We start from the raw sequence: 8,661 nt of genomic DNA on the forward strand, positions 1-8,661 counted from the left end.
TCAGTGAAGGAAGTCAGACACAGAAAGACAAATGTCACATGATATCCCTTATATGTGGAATTAAAAAAAAGGTACAAATGAACTTATTTACAAAATGGAAGTAGTCACAGATGTAAAAAACAAACTTATGGTTACCAGGGGATAAGGTGGGGGAGGGATAGATTGGGAGATTGGAATTGACATATACGCACTACTGTATATAAAATAAATAACTAATAAGAACCTGCTGTATGGCACAAGGAACTCTACTCAATACCCTGTAACAGCCTATATGGGAAAAGGATCTAAAAAAAAGAGTGGATATATGTCTATGTATAACTGATTCACTTTGCTGTACACCTGAAACTAACACAACATTGTAAATCAACTATACTCCAATAAAAATTAAAAGAAAAAGAAAACACAACAAAACTTCCTTTTCTCTTCATCCTTCAGTGGTCAGGAGAGGCCAAGTTAAACACCATCCTAAATTTTAGAGGCTTAAGACTACAAATATTTATTTCTATTTCATTCTGTATGTCCATCGCAGGTCAGCTAGGAGCTCTGATCTTAGCTCAGAGGATGCCCTCCTCAAGGAACCACTAAGGTACCATTTGGAGCATCTCTGGCTACGAGACCTATGATGGAGGAGACAGCAGGGTGAATGAACACAGGCTCACCCAGCCTCCATCTGGAAATGGCCTGTGTCCCTCCTGCTCAACTTTCACTGGTCAGAGAAAGTTCCATTGTCACCTCTAATTTCAAGGAAAGTAATGAAATTCTGTCTATTCATACACCTAGGCTGGAAACTGGCCCTATTTGCCAGACAGCATTAATGTCTTTCATAAGCCACTTTTACAATAGCTTCCCCCAAAAAATATTCTTTAAAGATAATTTGTTAACGCCTAACTCCTAACACAAAAATGTCTCTTACTTTTTTCTCTTCCAGCTGAGTAGCATGGGAATATTAGAGACCTGGAAGTCACAAAAAAGGAATAGCAACTTCTAATCATATTTTAATCTAGGGTATGGCTGGCAGGGTGGCTGAAAACTTCTACATTGATTAGTGTCTTTGGCTCTCTGGATGTTACAGATACGGGCCTCTTTTAAACAAATGATCCAACATGTGGCAATCTCTTTATTGCAGGAAAACCAGTAGCCAGTTCAAAAGAGAAAGTCACTTGACTTTTCTATTCAGTTCCTATAATGAATCACACAATGCACTTGAATAATTTAATAGCATGGTTTATAGAGAGACCGACAGACAGAAACACAGACAGGGTTGCCCGTACCTTTGTAGCAGAGACACTCACATTCCCACTGGACAAAATAGACACTTCCCTGCCTGTATGCACTCTTATAAACACACCTTCATCCATATGTTAGACAAGTGTGTGCACAAAAGCAGACTTATGCTATATATAAATATCAAGAAAGAGGGAGGAAAAGGGGACATTAGGGAACTAACAAAAGATGGAAATGCAGGCCGATCTGGAATAAAAAGGAGGGCATGGTGTACTAAAAGGAGGACAGGGAAAAAAGAGCAGAAAAAAAAGAGAGAGAATGAGGGAAACCATGTATTCATAAGAACAAAAATAAGGCAACATAAGAGAATGTAGGTATAAGAGGAGGGCTCTACCTGATTATTCTGTGAAGGTGGGAACCTGAATGTTAGTGAGAAAAAGTGGATGGGGAACATACAGTGGAAAGATAAGACTAAAAAATGCAATAAATTCAAGGGTGAGGAGTGTAACTTCATCTCACCTACTAAATGCCGAGGCAGTGAACTAAGGGCTTTCAAACATGTCAGTGATACCAGCAAACACTGCAGTGTTGTCTGTGATCCAGTCGCTATTCTGTGTACGTGTGTCAACTCAGAGCACTCACACAAGACCTGTGAAGTTGCTTTTACAATTCTCCTTATTCCATAGGTAAGAAAACTAAAGCACAGTGAGGCTATGGAATTTATTCATGGTTGCCTAGTGATTACGCCGCAGAACCAGGATTTGAACCGAAAGGCTTAGCACCAGAGTCTGAGCACTTAACCACTACTCCCTTGCATCTCATTTCCTCTGAAGAAATATTGTCTCTCATATACATATGAAGGCACAGAGGCTCATGTGTTCTTTTATTTATTCATCAGGTTGTTCATTCATTCACTGATTCATTCTTCCATAAATTCCTCAAGAATTTCCTGAAAGATTATATATGCCTGGTTTTATGCTAGGCACCAGGAAGGTAAAGATGATTACGATGAGGCTCACAGGTGTGAGGTAGAAAAGTTAATAAATAAGTTAAATGGGATAGTCCAGGTTTCATGTTAAATGCCTGTGCTAAGTTCAGCAGGCGCACAAAAGGACAATATGAACAATTGTATCTAGACGGGTAAGAAATAGTTTACAGGGCTGAGGCGTGACATACTCACCAGATAGACAATGTGAAGATGGCATTCCAGTTGAAGGGGCAATGATAACCAAAAGCATAGCGACATGAAACTACTGGCTGTTGAGAGAAACAGAAATGTAAACACTTTCCTTTGTAGGGAGTGTAGAGAACGGGATGATGTTGAGAAATGAATGCTAATTATGGATATGTGCGTGTGTGTGTGTGTGTGTGTGTGTGTGTGTGTGTGCACGCACGTGCCGGCATGTGCGTGTGTGTGACAAGGTGTCCGTGGAAAGATCACAGTTGAGGCTGGAGATATAAACAGGGATCATATGTGATGTGTAAAAGTTTGCACCTTATAGTTTTATCAACAAAAGATTTTAAATGATTGACAGACACTATCGAATTGGTTTTGGAAGACTCTTTTCTTGGTCCTGTAGAAAACAAATTGAAAAAAACTGAGATTGGAGGTAGAGAAACCAGTTGGCTACTATGTATTGGCATTGCAGTAGCCCAAATGAGGACAGAGCTCAGGAGATGGGACTGGCAATGGGTAGAATGGGTCAGATGATGGGGATAGATAGGAGGTATTTTCTCAGCAACAGTAAATGTGTGTGTGTTCGGGGAATCCATTTTTCAGAATTTTGGTGGGAGGATGGTGGTAAGATAGAGGACACCAGAGAAGAGACCTTTTGAGGAAAGAAGGTGACTTCCTGTGATGTATAGGGAGTGGTGAGAGATGGTGAGAGCTTCAAGAGTTACCATATATCACAGCTGTGACTGCCAAAGGTCATGATATTTTAAACTCTGGAACCAAGGCTCCCACTTTGTGTTCCAAAGTGCTTAACTCTACAGAGAAGTCAGCAATTATTTACTGGGCATCTATGAGCAGGTCACTCTGGCAAATAAAAGAGGTCTCTAGAAAGTAGAAATGGTCTACATATTATTATTTAAAATTATTTGGTCTCCATATTTAATTTGCCATGGTATTATTCATTTTTTCTTAGAAATAATTGGTTTCTATTTTCTCTGTCATGTCTCTCTGACTGACCATGAAATACTCATAGCCTGACTGTATTTCACTTATTTCTTCACAATATGTATATTCTCTCTTCCTCTCACGATGGAAGAGCTTTGATGCTAAAAATAATGATATTGGAATAATCCTTCGTTGAGACCAATATTATCCTACCTGAGATGTATGTACATAGGCTCAAATTAGGTCCTGGACTTCCTCTGTCCTCTGATTTTGTTGTTGTTATTGTTAGTGGTTTGTTTTGCATGATTTTTCCTGATGAGGTGTTATTATTCAGAAAATATCCCCATAAAATAGATTATTTTTTATTCTGGATATAAAATTTTCCTGGGCCTAGGGGCTTAAGTGTTTTTTTTTTGTTTCATAGAAGGTACTTAATCATGTTCTTAATAATAAGAATCCATTTATTAATTGTTACATGGTAACATCTAGATTTGTAAATTATTAAAGGAAACACTCCCTATGTCTCATTCTTTTTCTTATGCTGTATATTACCCTTAGTAAAAGTAGTATTGTTGTAGAAACAAAGTTTTTAGGGTACATGTATAGGCTTCAGTCGTTAATTTGTTTACAATTAACAACATACATTATTTTATGCCTTTTCAATTTGATATAAGCTCCCATGAGGGTAGGGACCATGCCTTAGTCATAATTATATCCTGAGTAGTGGTATCTAATGGGGTCTTGTACATACACAGCAGACACTAAATAAGACTTGTTAAATGAATATACGGCTGTTATTAACAGACTTATACTACTCAGACGACACCAAGACATCAACAGTTAAATGTTTTGTCCAAAGTTTCAATAGTGAGACTACACATGAGAAGCTAAAATTTTGGCTGTCAAGGAATAATGTAGAGGTAATACAGAATAATAAACATGGAGACTGTGGAACCATATTGCTTGGGCTCTACTCCTGGCTCCCCAACTGGAATACCTGAGCTAGCTTAACCTTTCTGCGCCTCAAGTTTTGCATCAGTGAAATAGGAATAATAATAACCTCTTGCTTGTGAAGATTAATTAAATAAATATGTGCAAAGTATTTAGAATGGGGTCTAAGCTTTTATACTAATGAAGACATTATAGGTTTACATTTATTATTTTCATTGCAATGATTATTATATAGGGAACGTGCCTCACAGGCAAAAGTTGCCAATCATGTAGCAGCTTATCCTTCAATGAAATGCACAGTGTATTTTGCAGTGAGGGAGTTTTTGGTTTGCATTACTGAAATGTTCTCTTTGTTTTAGGAAGCAACTGAATGACGTGAAAATATTCTGCCTATAATTTCACGAAGTAGGATAGCAAAAGGATTTCCTTTCAAATTACTTTGCATATGTGTTTGATGTAAGTAGTTTTTAAAATCTTAGAAATCACTAGGATTTTAGTTTTTAAGCTTTTAATATCTTAGAAATGCACTAGAATGCATGATATATTTGATTTGCAAGTTGGATAAGGGTTTGTAAAATTATTTTATAAACAGAGAGTTATTCTGTTTGAAGAAGGTAATGTGTATTAGTGTATCCAAGTTAGTGTATGTGATATATTTAGCTGTAATGAAATGTGACCTAGATACATTAATGTAACAGAGTAGTTTTGGAATTATTTGTTTATAAGGCTAGTTACTCCCACTTTCCAGCTGTCTCTTCTTGCAAAATCTTGGAGCCTAGTGGACATATTAGAACTATCTATCTAAATTCAACTTACAGGGAAAAATGGAGCTTCACCAAGCCATGGTTTCCACTTGAGAATTAACAAATGGGTATTTGCTCCAGTTTTTTTTTTTTGAATGATAATGTGGTGAATATGTGAGAACAGACTTGCACTCCAAGCATACTTTGAAATTAGTAAAGTGTTCTGGGGAAAAGTACAGAATAATATTTAATTCTGTGAAAACAGGATAATCTATGCTTTAGTTTCTATTTTTTCACAAATATATATTCTCATTTGAATGAATGACTCATAAGAATGTAAAGTGTATATAAATTTATTATATGAAATATATGCTGATATTTAAAAATTTGTAAATATGGTGAGATGCTATTCTTGTTGAAGTAATTCTGGTACTTCTCTTCAAGGTATGTAAACATCACTAAGACCAGTGATGACTGGACTCACTAAGACAGTGAGACTGAAAGCATTTTGTAGAAATGTATTATATAAATGCTATTCTCATTAAAATCCTTATGCCTATTTTATTAGTTCAGGTATCTGTCTTTCTACAGATAAATATCTGTATATCTGTATTCATGTATATAATATATATGTACATATATTATATATACCTATATACACATCTTATAGAACCTAAAGATTCATTAGGTCCCCTGTATATAGATTATGGAGTAGTAGTTCCCTGGAGCAGTGGTACCAAGTCTCAATATAACTGAGCCCTAAAAAAGGAAGCTCTACAAAATATCTGCTAAAAAACACAAACAGTTTTGTGAAATTTAAATTTTAAATGAATTTTAAAACTATACAATATTGTGAGATATCAGGAGACAAAATCATGATCTCCCAATTCTTCATTTTCTTTTTTTCTTGGTCCTCATGTGGAAATCTCCTTAGGGACTTGGTTGTTAGGGATGGGAACTATATAAGAAGTGACGCCCCCCTAAATCCAATTTGTGGGAGAGTAATTCAAACAATTTCAAACAGAAGGTTTTGCACTGCTTTAGCCTGGGTGGGATTGGATTTACTGGTCATCGACTAGTTGTCAGTTCTTCTACAGGATTGGTTGCCTTAGGACCTGCTCCACAAGGAGTGGGTAGGAAGAGCTTAGTCATGACCTATGCAGGCTGGCTCTCAAATCACAGGCAGTTCGCTGCACTCCATCACAGAGAGGAAAGAAGGATATCAGGCTGGATTTTTCAGATATTTGTGGAAGCTGGACAATCCTAGAAGAAATTTGACTGGACTAGTAACACAGCGAAATATCAGTGAAGATATAGCAATAAAAGTAGAGGTCCGGTGCTCGCAATCGGCTTTTCTGATTTCCATTTCCTTTAATGTACTTTGAAGTTTAAATCACAGCTATCTGGCTTCAATAAAATTGCAAAGCATTTTGTGGGGAAGAACTAAAAATCATGGTTTTATAATGAATTTTTTGAATCTAGCTTTTACTGAGTCTCTCTCAAGTAAGTGTATATCCAAATCTATAGATTGTTCTAACATAGTTTTTTAAAAAGCAAATGGTGAAAATCATCCAAAACAGCTTGAACTTTGTGAACTTCCACATAAACGGGTCATACGGCAGTGAGATTACAAATTTATTAAGGGTGCTAATGGTAGAGGTTTTTTTTTTTTTGAGAACAAATTCCAATAAATACAAATTTTGAGATAAAACAATTAAAGCTACAATCCATAATTCGTCATTAGCACCCAAGGAAAAGACTATAGTGGTAAGCAAATAATCTATGAAGATATTTACAAAAATTGTACATCCATGAAGGAGAAATTTTCTAGCATAGCAATTAAGGTTGGGAAGAAACCATGGGCTGTTCAACTTTCATTATCAAAATATAAACAACTTAGTAGTAATATAAATGGCGAAGTGTTAGAGATCTTAATAAAGATTGACTCATAGAAATGGAAAATAGGAAAATACAGTAGGAAGTGAAGTGTTCACACTAAGTAGAAGATGTTTAGATTCCCTAGTTGCAAGGTTTTAAATGGCATGCCTTTATCTTTGTGAATTTCAATTAGGCTCTGCAGTGGGCAAGTCAGGAAGGGAATATTAATGATGGAGGAGAAAGCTGGGTGGTGTTCCATTCTTCACAGAGGCAGCTAAGTAGAGCAAATGTTTGTTTAGGTTGTAGCTTATTAAATGCTCATTTAGAAAGTGGTGATTAATAGGTTAAAAAGAACAGCTTGAAAAATTTGCAATGTAAAGGTTTTATTGTCCTCACATAATCTTCAAAGCAAAGCTAAAATTTACCGGCGATTAGAAGTGCCTGTTGTTATGAAAACTGTACCATCTAGGAAAAATATCTGAATTTTGGGCTCATATCTAACAAAATTGAAGTGTTTGGCATATATTGACTCTGAATGCAAAAAGACAGAAACATATCAGCATACTTTTTGTTTTTTCGTTTAAAATGTCTACCATTTATTACAACTTCTTGAAGAGACAAACACCCGTTCTGCTTTGCTTTAGAAGGATATGCATAACGTTCTGTCTTACCTGCAGTACCAAGAGGAAAATGTCTCTCTTTTTGTTGTTCAAGTTGCACGTTTGGATTTTATCGCCTCGGATAAAGTAGAAGAGAAATGAGACAAATTAAGCACAAGGCTGAAAGTGTACGATGGGACTGAAATTACAACAGGTCTCTACACCAGCAAAAACCCCTAAAGGGGGAAAACCTCAAAACATGTTACATACCCCGCCCCTACCCCGCCCCGCTGCGGAAAGAATTTGCAGAGGTAGCAGAAGCACGGCAGGTTCCTTTTTGCTGGGGGTGGAGGTGGGTAGGGTGGGGAGTACGTAAACTTTTTTGGAGCGGTTGATTGAGTTTGTCCTCCAGGTAGGGAGGACGTTTGTGAAAAGATATTGGGGAAAAGAATTGCTGAGAGTGAGCGGGTTTCCCAATAATTTGCAGATGACTTGACTGACCAGCTCCAGGGAAGTCTCCAGCCCTCAGAGCTTTGAAGGGAAATTGGTCCTGATTGCAGGAGTGTGAAGGAATGAGTGGTACATCAGAAGGGCTCAGGAAATCAGAGAAACTTCCTGCTGTCTGATTCCACGCAACATGCCTCGAACTTGGTCCTGCGTGGATGCGCTGATGACCAAGTACAGGCGTGATGAGTCCCCTCGCCTTCCAGCGGGAGCTGTACCTCTCCTCGGCAGCCACGTCGCTCCGGAGCCAGGGCACGCTGGGGGGCGGGCGGCAGGGAGAGGTCCCGGGGATCTAGGGCCGCATAAACACACCGCGTCCCCGAAGCCGCACCAGCACCCACCAGCAGCCCCCTGGAACCTCGGGGCCTCTAGGGAGTCCCTGAGGGCGGCCGCGGGGCGCAGTCCCGGGCGGCGAGTGGGCTCCGCTCCTCCGGCGCGGCGTGGGCGCGGGGAGAGGCGCTCGCCGCCGCTTGGGGATGTGCCCTGGCAGGTGCCCGGCGAGCGGCGGGCGGTGGGCGGTTACCCGGTATCTGGGCGGGGGTAGGGGGGCGTCCCTGCGTTGCCGAGAGCCTCGTTAGCCCTCCTTTCGGGCCTGGCTCCTCCTCCTCCAGGCGTGGGGCTCGTGCCCGCCGCTGCCTGCGCG

Source organism: Neophocaena asiaeorientalis, unplaced genomic scaffold, assembly GCF_003031525.2.
Source record: "Neophocaena asiaeorientalis asiaeorientalis breed wild unplaced genomic scaffold, Neophocaena_asiaeorientalis_V1.1 scaffold39, whole genome shotgun sequence".
NCBI classification, from domain to species: domain Eukaryota; kingdom Metazoa; phylum Chordata; class Mammalia; order Artiodactyla; family Phocoenidae; genus Neophocaena; species Neophocaena asiaeorientalis.